This window comes from Choloepus didactylus, chromosome 20 (genome assembly GCF_015220235.1).
Source record: "Choloepus didactylus isolate mChoDid1 chromosome 20, mChoDid1.pri, whole genome shotgun sequence".
Taxonomy (NCBI): domain Eukaryota; kingdom Metazoa; phylum Chordata; class Mammalia; order Pilosa; family Megalonychidae; genus Choloepus; species Choloepus didactylus.
This window is the reverse complement of record NC_051326.1, coordinates 25,156,565-25,178,242: the sequence shown is the minus strand read 5'-3', so window position 1 is coordinate 25,178,242 and position 21,678 is coordinate 25,156,565. Positions and strand designations below refer to the sequence as shown.

The 21,678-nt window shown below is 45.3% G+C and overlaps 1 protein-coding gene and 1 long non-coding RNA gene across 2 annotated transcripts in view; one reads left to right on the top strand and one right to left on the bottom strand.

Moving 5' to 3' along the window:
- Positions 1-466: 466 nt before the first annotated feature.
- Positions 467-18,238, bottom strand: LOC119516576. The gene is made up of 3 exons (XR_005213323.1): positions 17,737-18,238; positions 17,582-17,637; positions 467-3,179 (listed from the first exon to the last, which is right to left on the bottom strand). It is a non-coding gene; the product is annotated as an uncharacterized LOC119516576 (long non-coding RNA).
- A 130-nt stretch (positions 18,239-18,368) lies between these two features.
- LZTS1 (leucine zipper tumor suppressor 1) overlaps positions 18,369-21,678 on the top strand; it is a 54,558-nt gene continuing 51,248 nt past the window's right edge. Inside the window, exon 1 of the mRNA XM_037813269.1 lies at positions 18,369-18,620. The gene's annotated coding sequence lies outside the window, so the exon portion shown is untranslated. The remainder of the gene's footprint in view (positions 18,621-21,678) is intronic.

The following is a 21,678-nucleotide window of genomic DNA, read 5'->3' as shown; positions in this document are numbered from 1 at the left end:
CTGCTTTCCACAGTGGCCGCACCATTTTACATTCCCATCAACAATGTCCAAGTGTTCCTATTTCTTCACATCCTCTCCAACACTTGTTATTTTCCATTTTTAAAGTAGTAGCCATCTAGTGGGTATGAAATGGTATATCACTGCGGTTTTGATTCGCATTTCCCTAATAGCTAATGAGGTTGAGCATCTTTTCATGTGCATGTTGACCATTTGTATTTTTTTTTTTTTTTGGAGTAATGTCTATTCAAGTCCCCTTTATGTTGTTGAGTTATAGCCGTTCTTTATATATTCTGAATATTAAACCCTTATCAGATATGTAGTTATGTACCTAAGTTTTAATTTTGATGGAATTCCATTTATCTATTTTTTTCTTTTCTTGCTCATGCTTTTGGTGTGAACTGTAAGAAACTATTGCTTAATAAAAGTTCCTGAAGATGTTTTCCTGTTTTCTTTCAGTTTTATAGGTTTAGTTCTTATATTTAGGTCTTTGATTCATGTTGAGTTAGTTTTTGTATGTGGTATGAGGTAGGAATCCACCTTCATTCTTTTGCTTATGGATATCTAGTTTTCCCTGCACCATTTGTTTAAAATACTATTCTTTCCTTCACTGAATGCTTTTGCACCTCCATCAAAAATTGACTGACCATCTAATAATGTTGTTTGAGAAACAGTTTATATAATGGAAAAGGACAAGATATTCTGTGATACTTTAGGTGTTGCTAATGTTGGATTTAAAGAAAAAGTATTCAGGTGATTAAATATTTCAGAGACAAATTAAACAGAGGTGTGGACCTAACAGAACTGCAGAAGGTTTAGAGGCAGAGTGAACTAAAGCTTACAAAACAGAAGCATAACAATGTTAAGAGTTTGTTGTTTTGTTTTTAATACATCTCTACTAGAGCAAACACTAAAGAAAAGAAGGGATGGGCTACCTGTTTAGGAACTGTTTTGCAGAGTAGATGAATTAAACTCCTATATAATGCATCCTTTCCCATATGGGTGTTGGTAATGGGGAAACTTCCATAGGGAGGTGTGACTCTCCTGATCTCTTTCTACGACTCACTTCTCAAGGGAAAAAGACACGGTTTAGTCTGGTTAGTGAATTTAGGAAGAATACACTGCATATGCTTAGCTAAACTCAGTTCGTTCCTTGTGCCTCTTGGTAATGAGCTGCCTATAGGGAACAGCTGCTCTCTTCTGCTCCATGCTGGGTATTATGTCATGGAGGGAGAAAGGGGAGTGGTGATGGACTGGCATTCTCTGATTGGTGGGTATGTCTGCCTAACACAGGGATTTTTTAGGAAGCACACTTGCCCAAAGATATAAGCCATATCTTAGCCTTTTTCTGTATCAGAACTGAGGTGGAGTAAAAAGGTGCCATTGATTGAGCACAAAGACCCTGTCATTTGGTACATGAGCCTGGAATATTGAAAAATAAATTGTGGAATGGAATTTTCAGAAGAAAGTGACATATGGAAGGGCTTTTGGTGGGGCCAAGGTGCGTGGGTCTTGTGCTGTGCAAGGCACAGTGACCTTAGGGATTTGTAGAGGTTTATATTAGGCCAGGTAGCTTTTTACTGTTGTGCAGTTGGCCTTTAATTGCTGTGCTCTCAGCAAGAGCTTATAATAGCTTTGTTCACAGGAGAATGACTATTTCTAGAGTCAAGACTGAACTACCGGCAGCTTCAAGCAAATGTTGCTCAGGCCATATCTTCCTTACGCAAAGGTGGTCAGTCCACACGGTTGGCCTAAGCAGTCATCAGTACAGCAGGTTAACTTTGGTTGCGCTGGCCTCATCAAAGCAGCAGACTCAGTGCAGACCACTGCAACCTTTGTGCAGAAACACCTTGGACTTGTACTGCAGGCTAGGTGAGGGAGACTAGACCTTTTCAGGCCTTGGTGGGCAGAAAAATATCTGTTTCTTTGAAGTTTCAAGGCAGCCAAGTTCCTCGTGTGCTACAGAGCAATGGCAAGGTTCCAACTTTTAACTGTTAATTGTTGGTGCCAGGAAGAGCAGTATTCACTGCTCCAAATTGTATTATGCATTCAAGGTCAACAAGGAATTTCTGGAAGGATGAATTTTGGATTCATATAGGCTTGTCCTCAGGTACAAGAACAGAAAACAGTGGAAGTATCTCCAGGTGAATTTCAAAGTAATACAGTTATTGTAGGTAGATATTGGGCATTGCCTGGGCCCCAGAGGAATGTGCCCAAGAAATTTATGGACTTCAGAACCCAAGAAAAGACAGTGTCTTGAGAAGTCAAGGCAAAGGAGTTGGCCCTTACTAAGCCACAGGGCACAATGTTTAGAAGCCCACAGCAGCTCCTAGCTAGATTAGTGAGTGGTAATTTTCCAACTGAAACAAATGTGGGGATGAGGTGAAAAACCTTCTCTAGAACACTCTTATTCCCAAACAACTCCAAAACAAGAGGACATAGCAGCCATTTGTGTGTCTAGAACTGAAAGTGTCTGCTCAGAAGATAATAAAATCAGGGGGAGCTGTGTTACCACACAGGGCTCACAAGAAGGTACCGAAATTCTAGGCACTCAGGGTTTAAAGGGAAAAGGAAAGATGAAGAGGTTTTGAATAAACCCTGGTGACTGGGGTTATTGTTAATGTAAACTTGCAAGTTTTCCAAGAAGGCAGAAGTGTCTTAATGTCCTTCTCAGAGAGGGTAGGCAGTGTGTACAGGTGGATTACCTACCCCACTTTAGGTAACTGTCTAGTGCAAAAATTAATGCATAGTCCAAAATTAACCTCTTGCTAGAAGATTTCCTCCAATTGAGGTTAAGTACATCAGTTATGGATTTCAAACTGACATTGACTGAGATGCATGATAGTGAAATGGAAGCCAAGGCTTCCTCAGTCTTCCCTCCTTCTCATGGATAGAATGGCCTTTGGGCAGTGCTCAAAGTCTGAGAACATCAAGTTGCCTGAGACGACTCCTGAAGGTTGACCACTTTTCTTAATTGTAATATGGAGCTATATGAAGTCTGCACTGTGATAATCTTATGTGTCCTGATGAAGTTGTTTTAAAGTGAGGTGTCTGAGACTTGGCATCAGATTAATAAAACTGCTGAGGCCCTGAAGGAATTACACCATCCATTGAGAATCCAGGTTGCAGCTGCTGAAGAAATTCTAGCTCAACTCTGCCATCACGAACTCCTCTGGCTGAGTCTGAACAAAGTAAGAAATTAAAAAGACAATGAATTTTGCACTTTAATATCCTTAAACTTAAAACTCACAAAACTGAGGGAATTTGATTATGGAGATTAACTTCTTTGAACTTCAACTTGGCAAGGAAATTTGGTCTTTGAACTTTAAATTCCCTATGGGAATTCAATAATGAGAGAGTATTTATATTCAAATTTGGGCCTCTCCTAAATTGTTGACATTTTATTATTGAATTGTCATTATGCAATTTAAAATTGGAAGATCTTGCGGGTCATTTAATCTCTTTGAAGAAGCCCTGATATGCTATGTTGGGAAGCGTGGCTGGACATAATTTGGGATGGGAAATGGAATAGGGAGTCGTTTTCAACCATGGGAACAGAGTGGCCTGGGTTGATTTAACTAGTGTATTGTTCTAAACCATTTCAGAACCTTCAAGGGATAAACTCAAACTGCCCTACAGAGGTCCCAGAAAGATACCCAAAGAAGCTGTAGCTGGTACAGGGCAAGTGGAGCACGGATGTGGAAGCCAGATTGTCCTGACTGGTTCTGATCTCCAGCATTGAGGCAGAGAAGTCTATTCCTGGTTGCTATTGGCTTACTGGTTAAACCCTCTGAGTTAAACATCCAGGGGGTGTTAGGAAGAAATGCTTTTGCTCCATTCTTGATGTTTCCTTCCATGTGGAGTGTGGCATTCCTGATTTCTCTCTACCTCCTCAAGGGAGGCTTTCTTAGTATATTAAGAAGCATATTTGTTAACACATTCAAGCCACATTCTCCAATCTTATCTTTGTCAGTAATAAAGGTAATATTTTGATCTTTCATCCACTTTTTCTTTTTCTTGTTGATCAACTGGTTCTGAAAGCAAGTAGGAAAAAAGGGTTCTCTTTATTGGACTTTCTTAGAAAAACCCCAAATGAATAGCATCTCCAAATTGCATAGTAGTTCACAAAGCCAACTTCACATGCTTACACAAAAAATAGGTGTATATTCAGTATAATGATATATATATTCAAATATAACGTATGTTTCCCTATAAACGTGAAATAGGCCCTGTGAACTACTATGCAGTTTGAACACACACAGTCACACAAACACACAGTCACAATTTTGTCATTTGCCATTATGAACATATAGAATGAGCACCTATTTTGTCCTTTATCTTGGTTAGTGATATTTATAATAATAAAAATGGCCCTGGCTCTCAGTCTTAAAGCACTGGTTCTCAAACCTGAGTGTGCATCAAAATCACCTACAGTGCTTATTAAAATACAAATTGCTGGGCCCCAACCCCAGAGTTTCTGATTCAGTAGGTGGGAACATTCTCTGAGAATTTGCGTTTCTAATACATTCCTACACTTTGAAAAATCACAGGAAAGAAAACAGGGGTATATTGCTCCCATAGACCCTGATATCCTTGGATAATACTTGATCCAATTTCATACTTAAAAGACCTCTCATGCCCTATTGATCTCAATACATGTTGTAAAACCTAAAATCAGAATTTATGAAGGCCAACTATTAGTGGGCTCCGTCCTCATTCCTTGCTTGCTTGCTAGCAACTGGGGGAGTAATGGTATTCCCTGTTTGACATAGGAAGCAGCCAATGAACACTTGGTCAGGTACCATTTTGAATGGGAGCCTTCTAGTACTGAAGAAATTATAAAGCTCTTCCAAATAGAAAGGGTGTTGGAATAGCCAGCCACAGGGACTGCAGGTGCACAGAACTCGCCTTTGGAGAACACCCTCTGAGCCTCCTTTCTCAGTTGCACTTCAAAGGCTTGAGGTACCAACAATAAGAGAGGGTCTACGGCGAGATCCTGAGTGACTGCCAATTCCACCACAAGTTTGGACAATATCTTTGTTGATGCATAAGACATTCTTGTTATAACAGGCATCATTGAGATTAAATGTAATAAACCTTCTCTGGTTCAAGTGACAGGTGGTTGGGATCATTGTTCTTGCTTTCAGCAAACATATAAAGAGGAAAAGAGAAACGGCTTGTTTTGTAAGGGAGGTACCAGGTCTGAAAATGAGACACAAAGGGATAAGAACCAAAAAACATAACACAGATATTTAAGAGAATTAAATCCCTTTTTTTAGGGAAGGAGATAGCTATAAAGCTCCTGACACTTCTGGTGTGTTTAAGGGTCCAAGCAAGGTTGGCTAATGGCCATGTGTCCTGGACAGGCAGACTGCGGTGGGGCCAGCCCACCCACGACCCTGTTCTGAGCAATTGTTCGTGCATAGGTGAGTTATGTTTGTTCCCCAATGATGCCACAGCCCTGTCTGTAGCTGATCAGGTCAGATCAGGGACAGTGCTTGATCCCAACAGCCAGGGCCTTACGGGCACTTGATTCCTGATGGGCTGGTGGACAAGCAGATCTTCTGGGTGTTTGAAAGCAACAAATACAGCCGACAGGATAGTCCAGAAGTGGAAAGACAGGGAAAAGGTAACAGGCAGAAACCATAAGGTGGCAGAAAGCATGAATAAAAAGAAACCATAGACACAGGTAGGAAGGAAGAGAATAGAGAGGGCAGTAGAAAGAAGATGAGGTGGAGGAAAGAGAATTCTTAAGTGGCTGGTGGATCCCCAGGGCTGCTCTCCTTTTGCAGCTGCTCTGGTTGCCCCCTTGATCATGAGTAAGAGACCCCTTCTCTGGGAGCTCCTGCTGGGGGTCTGCAGAAGTTTTTCTTGTCCACCTTACAACAAAATCCAATGAACTAGATAACCTGAGTATGTTCCTAGTTTTTGCAAACATACTTTGTTAATAGAAACAGAGTCAAGAAGAGATTGTTGCAGACTGGAATCCTGGGCCAAAACCAAAAAGGTGAAATTAATGTGAGTAAATTGCTAATTGCTTCATTTAAGTTTTAAAAAATTAATCAGGTCTGACTGGACAGTAGTTCATAGAGGTTTTAAGTGACCTCAGGCTACTAGAAGCCAGCAATACAATGCATCTGGTGAGCAAGCAACTGAGTCTTAGCTTGCCTTCACAGGAGTTTGTGTGAAACGAGAGGATGAGAGAGAGAGAGAGAGAGGCTGCTCCCCTGTGCCCTGAACAAGTATTTGGATTAACGTGACCTCTTCAGGGCCCCACACTTCACCTTACCAAGACAGCGTATGGATATGTGAGCAATAAGGATAGCTAGCAGCAGCACAGATACTAGGTGCTTCCCCAATGTCTTTCCTAAACTTCCCTGTACTTCCTATAGCACACCATCCACCCACCTCACCTTACCTCCCATAGCGTTACATTCACCACAGGTTATTTTATTTCTACAATGACTGTATTCTCTACTAGACTGTAAGCTTCACTAAGACAGTGTCTGTCTTGTTCACAACTCTGTTCCTGGCACAGTGTTTCACATAGAATTGGTTCTTTGGAAATATTTGTTGAACAGATGAGGAAATTATATTCTACGGGTAAAAGTGAAGTAACCTGGAAACAATAGATTTGGAAAGGAGGAAACTCAAGTGGATGGGATCATGGTTTTCAAATATCTGAAAGACTTTCTGGTGAAAGAGGGAGTAGTTATTTAGGGTTGCTCAGGTGGGTAGAATTAACATGGTGTGGCAGGGAGAAGACAATGGGCTTGTAGTCAGAAGCCCTGGGCTCTCCCACCAGCTCATAGTAGACCAGTTGTTTAAACCTGAGCCATCAATTCAACACTTCTAAGCTCTGTTCTGGCTTCAGCGTTTGATGAACCATTGACTGAAAGTAGACATTAATGGGAGAGAGATTTTTATTTTTATTTCAGCAAGGCTCCCCAACATTCACTGATATCAAAAATGGAATGGTTAGTTTCCTAAAATAGTGAGTTCTCTGTCAATATATATCTTCAAGAAGAGTTGGCTAACCACCTGATATGTGTGTTATAGTGAAGATTTTACATTGGGTGAGATATTGGACAGGATGATGTCTAGCCCTATCCAATTCTACAAAATTCTAATTACAGGCAGGGTGTTTCAGTCTGAGTGTCAAGAATGTGAATTAAAGAAGTAAGCAGCCTCTGCCTTATTCTGTGGCTTGTTAGGTGTGGGACTTAATCTTACTGAGCTTCAATTTTCACGTCTGCTAAATGGGGATAATAATACCTGTCCTTCCTACATTAAAAGGTTGTCAAAGATTAAATGAGATAATGTTTGGACTTTGATAGTAAACAGTGTTCTTTATATCAAGTCTCTGCCTCAGAAGGAGAAAAGGAAATCCATAAGGACCATATCACTTGATGCCCAGATTAAGATTCTGTCAGCCTAAAACAAGAATGTTTTTCCTCAAATCCCCTGAAACATCTTGGAATTTGCACTTCTCTCTCTTTCCCTGACTGGTGATAATGGGGCTGTTAACTTGGTTTTTTTAGTTGTGGTACGTTCACTTACTGCATAAATGTCAAGGTCCATTTGACTAGAAGTTAACATATAATGTCTCTTCCCTTTCCACCTAGAGTAATCCCCTTAAATTGTTAAATTATTCCTTTATGTGCACATTGATTTTTTTTTTCTTTTCAGTTTTAAGTACTAAAATAGCATATTCTACCCGACTGCTTTACTGCTTTCAAGGCAAAGAGAGTGGTTCCTAGCATTGTGGGAATTCAATGCAAATCATGGTGAAGTTGGCTGTGCTTCCAGATAACACAAGTATTGCCAAATGGGCATTTATCAGGGACAGTCTAGCAATCCCAGAGTTCTAAATTACCTTGCATTTGAAGCATGTCATTCACAATCTCCTGTCACCCTCCTGTAGGCCAAATGGAAACACGAGGTGGATTTTAGTATCCCCATTTTACTGAGAGAAAAAAACCGAGATACAAAACAATTGGGGGCCTTTACAAGGTCACTCAGTCCAATCAGCGCTAGATGGACTTGAGCTTACAAGTTTGGTTTCTGTTGGCACATCACTCTTGCCACTAAATCTTCAGACACCACTGGAAGTCTGCCCTTCCCACAGGTTGATTACACCCCCGATTCACTCTTGCGAACATGGCATAGGAGTCTCTGGAAAGACTATGGGCTTTATCGTGATGTCTCAGACAATCAGAAAAAGGCCCAGGCAAAGGGGCCTCAGACAGGAAGGAGTAACAAGGAAAGCAAACTTGTCTCTCTTGCAAAATTTCAGTGTTAGGCTCTTAAAGTTCATTGGAATATTAGGGAACCAATATAAGCCAGAAGCTTCAAGTCTGGATGAGGGAGGAGGAGACCATGAGTGAAAGAGTTACAGTTATCATTTAAAAGAACTTTGATATCCATCAGCTCATGTGACCCTGGTGATAACCCAGTGAGGCATGTAAAACAGATGCGGGCAGGGGGCTCTCTCTATTTTGCAGGTAAGTCAGCTGAGGCTAAATGACTTATCCAAGGAAATGTCAGAGCTATCCACCAACTCTGGTCTTCAAACAACAATAGAAGATTTTGGCCTGCCCATAGATGAATCTCAAGTATTAGCTCTCGATTACAGGGAGATATTTAGGAAAAGAAGTCTCTTTTTGGTATCCCCAGATGTTTACCTTATTTACCTTAGAGGTAAACACTATCAATTACACCTTCTCTGCAAAAGGCAGACCTTACATTATTCATAACAGGTTCACTCCGGAGGCCCCTTTTCTCTGGATCTGGCTCTTCTAAGAGAACCCCAAAGAGATAAAGGGGAAGGTTTGTTCTTAGCTTTGAAAACCAGCTAGAGACCTCCCCTTGCCCAGGGGGAGAGGGACTTTCCAGAAAACACTCTTGCACGAGAGGCCCCTCTTTGTCGCCCCCGCCCCCATCACCACCTGCACTTCACAGTGGAGCGTGCTCACCCTTTCTCCAACACCCCTTCATTACCAGAACACCGGCCCGCCCACGCCTCCTGCTCTCTCGGCAGTGATTAAGGCCAGGCGTGTGGAGGTGTATCCCAGGTCCTAGGGGAGGGAAGCCTGAGGAGCTCTCCTGAGAGGCTGTGAGAGGGCAGGGAGCCACCCTTTCCCTCCCAGCCCCAGCCTCAGCCCTGCAGGGAGCCTCACCACAGCAAGTTGCAACAGGACTCCCCGCCTCCCCTCTCACAGCCGGGCTTTAAATAGGATTAATGAGAGAGAACATTCTAAACACTGCTCTGAGAGGTTCCCGAACAGGCAGTCAACTACTTCCTCTCAAGCTGCCATTTTGGACGGGTTCCTCTGGCTGCCTCCCCCCCTAACTTCGAGCGAGCTCCTTTCCACTCAGCCTTCCAGCTCTGCTCTGAACCTGACCTCGGGATTTCAAGGACACGGTGGAGTCCTATTGTCCTTCTAAGGACCTCCTCTACCTGCTGCTGATGTCAGAAATTTCAGTCTTGCCTCATTCATTTAGAGTAATGATTATCTTCTTTGATAAAATTCAAAGACCTTGGGGCTGGGGGATGGGTGGGGGTAGGTGGGGGGATTGGGGGTGGAGCTGGTAAGGAAGCAAAATTAAGCCATCAGTGTCATGTACACTTTAGTGTGAAGGGCTCTACTTTTCTAGCAATCACAGTATCCCTGAGAATTGCTGTTGCAGTAGATGCTGTTTTAATCTGCTGTACATTGCCCTGTGGACTGTTAGTGCTACCTGGTGGGGGCACTGACCTGGCCATTGTCACACAGCCAGTAAGTGACAGAGCACAATTCAGACCCAGGTGTCCAACTCAAGGCCCTCGAATGCAAAATGTTGTTCTTTCCCCACTACATTATGTCAAATGGGCTTCAGGCCAAATCATGAGGCAATTTCTAATGGGAAGAAATGGCGTAGAAAAGGCCCAAGGTTCCTGAGTGTGTGTGTGGGGGGGGCAGCACGGGGAGATAACAGCCACAGCAGCGACAACTGACATATAAAAGGGGGTTTGCCACAAGCCAGGCACTGTGCTAAGCACTTTAATGTATTAACTCATTTAACCCTCACAGCACCACTGTGATGTAGGTACTATTACTCTCAAGAAACCTCAACCAAAGTAATGCTACTTCACAAATTTGCCTTGAATAAGTCAACGTTTACCAAAGCTTCTTCTTGGGTGGAACACTCACCTGGTTGCCACAACCGTGCTCATTTGCTATTCCTAGCAACCTTGAGAGAAAAGTCAGAAAATGCTGGAAGCAACCTTGGTGATTACCTTGTTCAACTACCCACCACCTCCCCTGCTCTGTCCCCTTTCCCTCCTCTTCAGTTTTTGTGTGTCATCAAATTGAGGACTTCTCCTGAAGACTAGTGAGTCTGGGAATAAAATCAAAGTATAGAGAATGTGATACACAGAGTGAAGGGAGGGAAGCTAATCTCAAAAGAAGGGAGGGAGATGCAGAGTTGAGAGGAGAGATGACCTGGAGGATTCAATCAGGAAGCCAGGCAGGCCAGCAGGAGCCAAGCCCGGGGCAGTTCCCGGTCCCAGGTGACCAGTCTCTAATCCAATCAACCCTTAGCCGCATTGGCTTCCCTGTCTAGGACCCTCAAAGTAGCTTCCTGAGAAAAGAATGAGTAAATGTGTAAATTAAATTTCAGCACACAGGGTCTCCAAAGCCTCCGGTATTTTTCTTCTCCACCCCCTGGAGAGAGGAAATGAGCAGACCAACATTCCCCATAGGGGAACGAAATGATTTCCCAGAAGTCGTGGTCGCATATGCTCTACTTGTTTAAATGAGTTTAGGGCTACAAGCAAATGGGAGCTTGACAGGGCCCATTTGCAAAAGGCCTCTCTCAGAACTGACAAAGGTCATGCCAACTTCTTTATGTGCACGCCATTCCTCAGCCCTGGGGAGAAATTAGCCCAAAGTCAATTAGCCCATTAGTAACCAACCATGTGCTCGCCAGCAGGCTGACTGTCATTAGAGATACAGAAAAAGAAGAGGTGGCTCCTGCCCTCATTTATCCATGAAATGTTTACTGAGTGCCCATCGTGTGCCGACCATTGAGCTGAGCACTTAAAATCTAGTTGGAAAATGTAACACTCAATACACAAGTTACGAAGTGCAAAAAAAAGCAGGACCCGGAATGTTATTCTATAGGACTTCAGTCTGGTGAGGGGCTCAAGGAAGCCTGAGGGTTGGTCAGGGGTTGATGAAAACTACATTGTTGCCAGGCTTAGAGGAGGGCAAGGAAACAGAGTTGGAAAGGGCCTCGAAGGGGCATACATATTGGGGAAGAGGGAGAAAAGGGGATGAATAGGTAAGAATGGGGAGCACGTTGTGGAGGCGCTTGCCAGCTAAGCAAAGATGTTTAAACTTGATGGCAGAGGGCAACGCTATTCATCCTTCGTGTTTACAGGAGTCCTGGAAGGTTGCAATTCATTGTGGGTTTCCCCAGCCTTGAGTGGAGCTGAGGAAGAGTCTAGAGAGACAGCCTGAAAGAACAGAGGGAACAAAGGCTTCGGATGGGCCTGAATTCCAATCCTTTTCCTCCACTTACTAGTAGTGGAATTTGGGGCAAATTATTTAACCTCTTGGAGCTGTGATTTCTTCATTTGGAAAACGGAGAAAATAATTTCTACTATTAAGTAAGATACTGTGGGTAAAATGTCCAACAGCGACATGATATGTAATAGGCAAGCAATGGCTGTTATTTCCTCCCGTGGCTTCCTGTTTCTTGAAGACAAAGGCGAGATATACAGGTATGTCCCAATATCAATTCCGTCTCCAGCGACTGGTCAAAGCCAATCACTGTAATCGCATTGTGTTTGCAATTATTGCTAGTGATGAAGCCCCAAACTGGCCAGTGCCAGCTGAGGGCCTTCTAAGAAAGGTCTCCTCAGTCCCAAGACAGAAATGCAGGAACGAATGTCCTTTATTCCTCAGCCCATTGCTGGGGCTGGATGTGACAACTAAAAGGCTAGATCCACCCTGTGACCATGAAGCAACCACCCTGGGGGCAAAGTCTGTGCTCTTAGGACAGCAGGACAGAGATGGAAAGACTGGATCCTTCATGACATGATAAAGCCACACTATGTACCAACCTGGGAGCTGACCTCTGAACTTAATGATTTATGAGATATTTTTCCAATTGCTTAAGCCAGTTTGAGTCAGGATTTTTCTGTTACTTCCATTTCATAGTTTTAGATGAAGTTGCCAAAACCAGGGAAGAGAGAAATTCCAGGTATTAGTATTAAAGGCCTGGACTTTTCAGACAGAGGATGTTGAATTAGAAATAGCCCAGCCCATTGTATCCCATTGTAAAAAGGAAAATGGAGAAAGAGAGGGTCTGAGTGGGTGGGAAGTCTTTCTTATTTCTTCGTAATCTAGTTCAACCTTGCGTTTACATTGAAGGGTTGGCTACGCAAATTTCACACGTGCCTTGTCAGCTGGTGGTTGAACACAGCCTGTTCACACTAGAAGCCAGTTAGTGCCATTTGAGCCCGGGTTTTGCACCCGCCAAAGTGGCTGGTTTACTATGCTCTGTGTCAAGGTTTCTGACACAGGTATGGGGCATCTGCTTTCAGACCCTGGAGTCCCAGAGCCCGTGAAGCTGGGCCAATTTCTTATTTTACTCTTTGACTCAGATTTCCTTTCAATAAGAGTAGGGTGGGTGGGCATAATGCCTAAGGCAACTTGAGCATCTTGGTGGGGACGGGGTTTTCATTGTATAAGAATTCTGATGCCAGCTAGTTCTCCCCAGGGAACTGTTTGTTCTCTTTGCAACTTCCCTAGTCTCCCTAACCTAAATACAGGGTAAATGCTCAGAATGAAGTTATAGATAATATTGCTGGTGATGATGATGAGAAACTATTCCTTGAGATTGTGTAGTACTTTCCAGGAACGTAGAAACACTACCTGCATGTTATCTCATTTGTCTCCATAAACCAAGAGAAGGCAGGGAAGAGATATTCCTCCCAATTCAAAGGGGAGTTTACCAAGTCCAGAGATGGGAGAAACAGGATGCCGTGGGTGTATAAGGAAGGAATGTCAACTCTGATTATAAGAGCTGCACATCCAGGACAGCTCTAGAGGGTAATTTTCTCCACTCCGGAGGGAGGCAGGACGCTGGGAGACATCCTCTCAGGTTATGAGGCATTGGCTTGGCACTGGAAGGAAAACTAGGCTTCCCTGTTCTTTCCTGGGGTGGCTGGGAGATGGAGTAGCAGCAGCCTGTTGAGCTCTTAAAACTGTGCTCAGTGGTCTACTATTAGAATATTTCTCATCTACTTTTGCAGATAACCCAACCTCAGTTAAATATAGACACCCTTTGTTTTCCAACACAGGGTTCTGAATTGTTGGATTTGAAATAATAGTATTAAATAATTATTTAACATTTTGTATTTTCCATACCACCTGAAAGTTCATTATATCTTTTTATCTTTGCTCCAATGCCACAAAATAGATAGGGCAAATGTTATTTGGCTCAATTTCCCAATGAGTAAATGAAATCTCAAAAAGGTTGTGGCAAGGACACAAGTTTGAATAGGAAATGGGAATAGACAATGATCTTCTGCATTTGAGTCCATTCCTATCTCCAAAATATCATCCTGCCCCCCATCTTCCATGGCATTGATTCTGGTAATTTATGAGTGCCTACTCTGTATCAACAGTGTGCTGGATTGTTCATTCAGTGAACAAGAAAGACACAGTCTTTGAATAAGAAACCTACAGAAGAATTGAAGAGACAGTCAAGAAGCCGGGCAATTACTTAAATTGTGATAGGTGAAAGTACACTGAGGAAGGCAGAGGAGAGGCACTTTCTTGGTGTTCTAATACAGACAGGCTGTTGAGTTAACTAGTCCATAGGCCTAGTCCTGGGTGGCCCATCTTAGGTCCTAGAGATGTAGAACACAAGATGATACGCCAGAACAGTAAGTTACCTGCATCTCAGGTGATGAGGGTACATGGGGTTGGTGGGAGATTTTTACAAGACTGCCCAACTTTCGAGACTTAGCTCAAGCAGGGAAAAGCCTGAGAGGGAGCAGAGGTCCAGAGGAAACACCTTCTCAGGAACCCAGAGGCCTGGGCAGGGCAGCGCTCCTCCACTAGATGAAGGGGAAGAGGAGACATACTGAGAATCTCACCAGGGGTGTTGAGAGCAGACATATCCAACATTGCATTACCATACCCAGTGGCTAAATCAGGGAGCTAACTATGACCCTGTACTGCTAGAGAGCACATTCCTGCGGCTTTTATGTGCACACAAACACAACACACATATGCTGTACCATCATAGCCTTTCTCCCCCATTCTGCTTCCTCACTCCCACCCCCACTCTCACATTCCCATTTTATCTCTGAGCATCCCTTGCACAGGGTATATCTGTTGTTTCACGTTGTATCCCACTTGTACTCATCACACATGTCCCATACCCTTTGACTAACTCAGTCCTTACAGGAGGGGCACATACCATGCCCAATCATCTACTTTGAATGTGTCTGACAGAGCTATAGAACCTCAGTGCTGGAGAAGGGCCCTTGAGGGGAATCTCATCCAAACCATCTACTTTGCAGGTAAGGAAACTAAGGTCTAGCAAGGGGACACGGTTTGGGTAAGAGCATATAAATAGCCAGTGGCACATTGGTGTTTATGGAGGCAGTATTCATGATTTGCAATGGGTGGAGGCAGCCTAAGGGTACACTGACTGAGGAACCGAATGGTGAACTGTGGTGTGTGCATACAATGGAATACTGAGCAACTACAAGAAGGAGTGAAGCTGTGAGACACCCAGCAAGGTGAATGGATCCTGTAGACAGCATGTTGAGTGAAGAATGCCAGAAACAAAGGCAAACACTATAATGCCTCACCAATATGGACTAACTACAATGTGTAAACTCAGAATTGAATCTTAGAGGACAGCCTAACAGGGAAATGATTATTGTAATGGTCCCTAGAGTGTAAGCTCTTACAACAGTAAAATCTATTCCTGAATTGTAATGGCTATCTCTAAACTGAGATGTTGACCTCTTAGTTATAACCTGCTTGGTCTCTGGAACACTGGGTATCTGTGGGACAGCTGAAACTCAGAGCTAGAGCTCGGCATACATGAATATCAGGATTAACACATACAGCAACTGTTAACAAAAAAAAAAAAAAAAAAAGTCTGAAATAGAGCCCAGACTTCAATCAGAGATATGAATAAAGCAGATCTGGTTAAGACTAGAGCAAATCGGGCCAAAGGGTAAAGGTTGAAACTGACTGTGTGTTAAAACTTCAATTTCCATGTGAGACCAAGGGAAGAGATGTTTATTTGGTATAGGATCTACATTTTCTAAACAATATAACTTCTATAGTCAGTTTGTTCAAATTCTACAATTACATGGAACTTTGAATAGGAAGTGAGAGATGGTAGGTCTGTATAGATTAGCAGGAGATAGCAACACATCCTAAAGTAATTTGGGTAGAGAATGAAAAGATATATTTGGGGTTCCCCTGAAGAGCTGGGGGAGGATGTAGACGTGTTGGACTTCCTCACCTGGATTGTTGCTGATGTTCTCACAAACATTGGGGACTGATGGCTTGAGGTGCTGAGCTCTGGCTTGGGGCTGGCCCCTATGAAGCTCATTGCTGCAAGAAGAGGCTAAACCTACTTATAATTGTGCCTAAGAGTCTCCCTGAGTGCCTCTTTGTTGCTCAGATGTGGCCCTCTCTCTCTAGCTAAGCCACCTTGGTGGGTGATCTCACTGCCCTCCCCCCTACATGGGACCTGACTCCCAGGGGTGTAAATCTCCCTGGCAAAGCAGGATATGACTTCCAGGGATGAATCTGGACCCAGCATCGTGGAATTGAGAACATCTTCTTGACCAAAAGGGGGATGCGAAATGAAACAAAATAAAGCTTCAGTGGCTAAGAGATTTCAAACGGAGTCGAGAGGTCACTCTGTTGGGCATTCTTATCCACTATATAAATAACTTTTTTTGGTTTTTATATATTGGAACAGCTAGAAGTAAATACCTGAAACTACCAAACTCCAATCCAGTAGCCTTGACTCTTGAAGACGATTATATGACAATGTGGCTTACAAGGGGTGACAGTGTGACTGTGAAAACCTTCTGGATTGCACTCCCTTTATCCAGTGTATGGATGGATGAGTAGAAAAGTGGGGACAAAACCTAAATGAAAAATAGGGTGGGATGGGGGAGGGTGATTTGGGTGTTCTTTTTTTATTTTTAATTTTTATTCTTATTCTGATTCATTCTGGTGCAAGGAAAATGTTCGAAAATAGATTGGGGTGATGAAAGCACAGCTATAAGATGGTACTGTGAACAGTTGATTGTACACCATGGATGACTGTATGCTTTGTGAATAAATCTCAATCAAACTGAATTAAAAAAAAAAAAACTCAAAAAAAAAAAAAAATAGCCAGTGATAGGGCCAGAACCAGGAGCAGACTTCCAGAATCCTTTTGCTCTTCCATGACATAAAAACCATGAAGACACAAAAACCATGAAGACGTAAAAACCACTTTGCCTAAAGTCTGGTCCCTTACTCTATCTTCTAGAGACTGCCCTTTCTTTAAGGTACTGAGCCACCACATCTGTCCCTGAAGACAGACAGATGTAAAGTCTAGTTCCTGACCCCAGAGAGCACACACTCTAGGGAAAGACAGTATAAACTCATAACCACAGTGCAAGGAAGCACACATATGCCAAGTCAAATGAATGGAATACAAAGGAACATGAGACGTGGAGTTCAGGGGAGTAGGAGGAAGGCTTTTCAGGTCAAGAGGTAAGTATATAAAAGGTGGGAAAGAAGAGATGATGTTCAGAGAAGGGTGAGTAGCCTTTGGGGTTGACACAGAATCTGTAGGATTGCTTGTAACAGTTACTGTGTATGCACTTTCCACCTGTCGGAGACTCAACTTAATCCTCACAACAACCCTATAAACTAGGAATTAATTCATTTAGCAAATATTTATTGAGTGACTATGTGCCCAGCAAGTTCTAGGTGTTTGGGATACATCAGACCAAATTCCTCAGCTATGAACAGCAGAGAACAACTCACTGCCCTCAGGGAGTTTACATTCTGGGAATTGTCACCCACATTTTACAAATGAGAAAACTGAGATATAGAGAAGTTAAGCCCTAGCCCAGGGTCCCACTGATGACAAGTGGCAGAGCCTGGGCTTGAGTGCAGTCTGCCAGAGGAGCTCAAAGCCTGCCAGTGCTCTTAAAACTCACCTGCCTTCCAGAAAGTCTGGAATTGAGGGTTGGAGTCTTCAAGGCCAAATACCAGGGGCTGGGCTGGATTGGGAGGTGGTAAGGATTCTCTGCAGGGTTTTTGAGCAGGGGCAGAAACAAAATGGTACACTTTCCCTTTGGGCTGTCTTCTCCTATTGTATTTATAATCAGAGGTTAGCCACCCCAACCCCTGCTCCCCTCCTGTCTCCCCACCCCACACCTTTCCTGCTGAGGCCGATGCTCCCCAGGCAGAGCTGCTGCCTTCCTGGCCCTGCCTCAGTGCATCCTCGAGCCCCAAGCCTCATGCACCATCTGGCAGGTTGGCACCCCACTTACCTGGCCCTTTGTCCAACCAAAGCTCGTTAAGCTTGGTTCCTCTCCTAGCTCCAAAGCTGGAAGTTGAAAGTGAGGGTGGTAGAGAAAATGATAGCGTTAGACAGGAAAGGGATGGGATTAATAGCTATAAACTTGAAACAGGCCTCTGCTTTCACCTGAAACTCAGCCCCTGGGAAGGAGCTAGAAAAGTTCGCTTTTGAAACGTCTTGGGAATGCGGGCGCCGGCGTCCTGGGCCCCCTGTCTGGGCGTGGTGAAGCGATGTCCCTCTCAGGTCCTTGAGCCGAGAAACGCAGTCTTTCGCCAGCGGGGAAGACGGTACCGGGAAAAGGGAAATGGTGAGTAAGGGGCGGGGGAGACAAAACAAAAGGGGAGGGGGCGTCGGAGAAAAGGAGAAAGAGCAGGAATGAAGAAAGCAATAGGAACCGAGCGCAGGTAATAACAGTGCGGGGGCCGGGGGGGATGACAGCAAGATAGAAACAGTCGGAGAAAGGGAGAGAGGCGGGAAAGGCTGAGCGGGAAAGGCCACCCGGCGAGGCCTGCGGGAAGGGAGAGAGGGGAGATAGGGGACCCCGGACCTGCGCGGGGCCGCGGGCGCGGAGGGGCCGGGCGGCGGGTGGAGGGTGCGGGCCGCGAGCAGCCCCAGCTGTCAGCGGCGAACAAAGGCCGCCGCGCGCCTGGGGCGGAGGCTGCGGGCCGCGCCCCGGCCAATGAGCGGCGCCGGCGCTGGCCCCGCCCCGCCCCGCCCCGCCCCGCCCCGCGCCCGCCGCCGGCCCGCGGCTCCGGGACCTGGCGCAGAGGCCGGCGCGCTGCGAGCGGGCGAGCGGGCCAGCGGGCGGGGAGGCCGCGCGCGCCCGAGGCCGAAAGTTTCTGTGCACGCCTCCCCGAGTGAGCCACAGCCGCGAGGTGCGGCCCGCACGACGGGACGAGCCCGGCCCTGCAGCGCTGGGAAAAGAAAGACGGGAACACATCGCAAAACACTGCAAAAAAAAAAAAAGGCAAAAAAAATTCTCAAGTCAGCCCCGAGGCTTAGGGGAGAAGGTAAGGTGCGGTGGGCGAGGGGTCTTGTTCCCTTTGGTGAAGTGTTTGCTGCTGGGCAGGGGCGTCCCAGGCTGGAGGGAAAACTGCGCTCCCCGCTGTCTGACAGTCAGTCCGTTCGTCCGCCTGTCCGTCGGTCTTTGTCTTTCTGTGACAGTATCTGTCTCGGTGTCTTTGTCTCTGACTGTTAACTATCAGGGGCTCTCCCTTCTGCTGGGGTGGGTGCTGCTACTCTTGTCCCAGCAGCAGGAAATTACTTTGCGTCTGTCCTTCTGTCTTTGTCTCAGTCTCCTGCAGTCAGGGTTTATCACCTCCCAGCCCCGACTCTGATCTTAATGGATATAAATGTTCAGGTGACACTGGTGTTGGAGGGGAGGAAGCGAGAGGTATGCGTGAGACAGGAGGGGCTCCAGCCCCAGAGGGCAGGTGGACGACTGGGGCTCCCCAGCCGCTGAACTTTGTCTTCTGGAACTTTGGAGATGTGCTGTGGCCACACTGGTGGTGGGGACGGTGGATGCATTTAGAAATGTGGAATGCTTTACGGAAGGAATATGTCATACGGGCTGAGGTGGAGAGAGGGGGGCTGAGGAGCCTCGGGTTCGAAATGGCTCCCCCTCGAGCTGCAGGTCCCCTGGGTGGGGACTGAATGTGCAATTCAGGCAAAGCACCACTTATCCATACTCACACACTGACACACACACCACACCACATCCACTTCTTTCCCTCACCCACCACAGACGGCAGCCCCTCCGTACCCCGCACCCAGCCTCCCTTCTTCACAGTCCTCTATTTCCCAGGAACCAAGAGGGCTTAGGAATCTGAGCTTCCAAGTGTTCCTGGGTCCTTCCTCTTCCCTTCCGTCCACATTCTTCTGTCAGCCCCTCTTTTCTGGTCTTGGGTGCTGGAAAACTCAGGAGGAGGCATTGGATTCTGGAGAGCACTTTGTGGGGGCTGCACCAGATCAGGGGCTTGTTCTCCGCTGAGTGTGCAGCCTCCTTGTCATCATGGGAGCTGAGGAGCCCAGCCACAAAGAGAGGAGCTGCTTGGCAATTTTTCCTGCACAAGAGACCCATGAGAAGAGTTTGCGGGTAGGGGCAAGAGAGTGTAACCTGAGTTCAAAACAGTTTTCTGCAGGCATGCAAAGGAAAAATGGAGCTGCTTGAAGTGTGTATGCATATGCATGCACCTGACGATGGATATGGGAAACTGTATACAGATAGGAAGGGTGTTGGTGTTCAAGGGTGGAGACGAACAGAGGCTGTGGGTGGGAGTCCGTGGGCAGCAAACATACATAGCAATGAGGCGTGGGGCCTCACCTGGTATTTATCCAGTGTCTTTCTTCTGAGGTGCTTTCTGCACTTCATAGACATTATCTCATTTGTTATCTCCTTTATCCTCACAACATAACCACCAGGTCGGCATGAGGCCTGGTTTACCTTCTGCCTTCTACCAATGAGGGAACTGAGGCACCAGAAGGGAAGGGCTTTGCCTGAGGTCACACAGCTAATGGGATCAAAGTTGGGCTTAGGAACTGGGAGTCCGAGTAAGGGGTCCCAGCTGGATGGAGGTGAATGTGGTGCCCTCACTCAGCTGAAGTGAGAAGAAAACCTGGTGGAGAAAGAAGGGTGTCTCTCCGAGGTGTCTGTGTGCCAGTGACAGGGAGGATGGGACATCTGTCATCGCCAGAGGGGGTGGTTCTTTAACCTTTATGCAGCCACTGTGTGCTTCGTGAGGTAAAACATGGCCGACACCTGGTTTAGCAATTCAGCGTGTGCATTTGTGTGTCTGGAGGAGGTGTCCCCGACTGATTGTGCCTCAGCAGGTGTGTGTTGGGACAGCTGCCAAAGAATGTGTGTTGGTACGTAGTGGGTGCCAGGGAGAGCCCAAATTTTGGGGAGTGTATGAGGGAAAGATTTGCCGTGCAGTTTTAAGAAGCCATGGATCTGTTCCTGTGGGCCAAGAGGTAGAGGGGATCCAGCCATATAAAAACGACCTTCCAGTTCCCAAATCTATTTATATGCCTTTGCACTTATTCAAGATTCATTTAATAAATATTTATTGGGTGCCTCCAAAATGCAAGGCTCTAGGCTAGGCACTGGGGCTACAAATAAGACTAAGGCAGTGATGAAGAATCTGTGATTAAGCAACTTCTAGACAAGTGTAATGGATGATCTTTAACAGCAGTTAATACCACTCACTAAGCACACTGTGTGCTTAGTACTTTTTATTCATGATCTCATTTAATTCTCATTGCAATCCTGCAGGGTATGAATTATCATATGAGGATACTTTGCTAGGCTAGACCAAGGTGGAGCAGGGATTTGAACTCAGTTCACTAAGACTCTAGACCCTTTTCTATTTTCCTTTGCTACCTTTGAGCATAGAAACCCACTATTCTATCTGCCTCGAATATTCTTGCCCTTTCTCTCTCCCTTCTCCACCTAACTGGTTCCTACTTGCACTTCAGGATTTTTCTGTAAGCATCACTTCCTCCAGGAAACCTTCCTGTATCCTTAAGCCGAGGTTAGATGCCTTCCACTGAGTTCCTACCAGTGGTCCATGCTATCACACATTTACCTACTGGCTCCCTGAAGAGCCTGCAAAGTTTGCGGAGGCAGAGATTGTGTTGTGAATTCCTCACCTCAGCTACTCTGAGTAGGCCTTTAGTAAATGCTTGTTTAATAAATTAATGGGAAGGAGAATAGCTGTCAGAGACCCTTGGTAGGAGAACACTTTTCCCAACAGAATGGAGGATTTCTGCATGGGCACACTTTTCGGGTGTGGCCTCCAACTTTTCTTCCTCTATTATTGGGCTGCCTTCAGGGCCGCTGCCCAGAGAGGGCTTCTCTGTCCCAGCCCTGCTTCCAAAAGTTAGGGAGCCTAAGGACAACCCAGCCCTCATACAGCCTGGTGACCCCGTCTACCCTCTCTCCAGGTCAATTAACCAATAAGTACAATTATAGAAGTAGAAGGTGCTAGGCGTGCTCTAGACTTGGGGCTGTAAAATCATGCACTTGAAACCCCAGGAGACAGATGGTTCCAGGGCAATGATGAAGTGTTT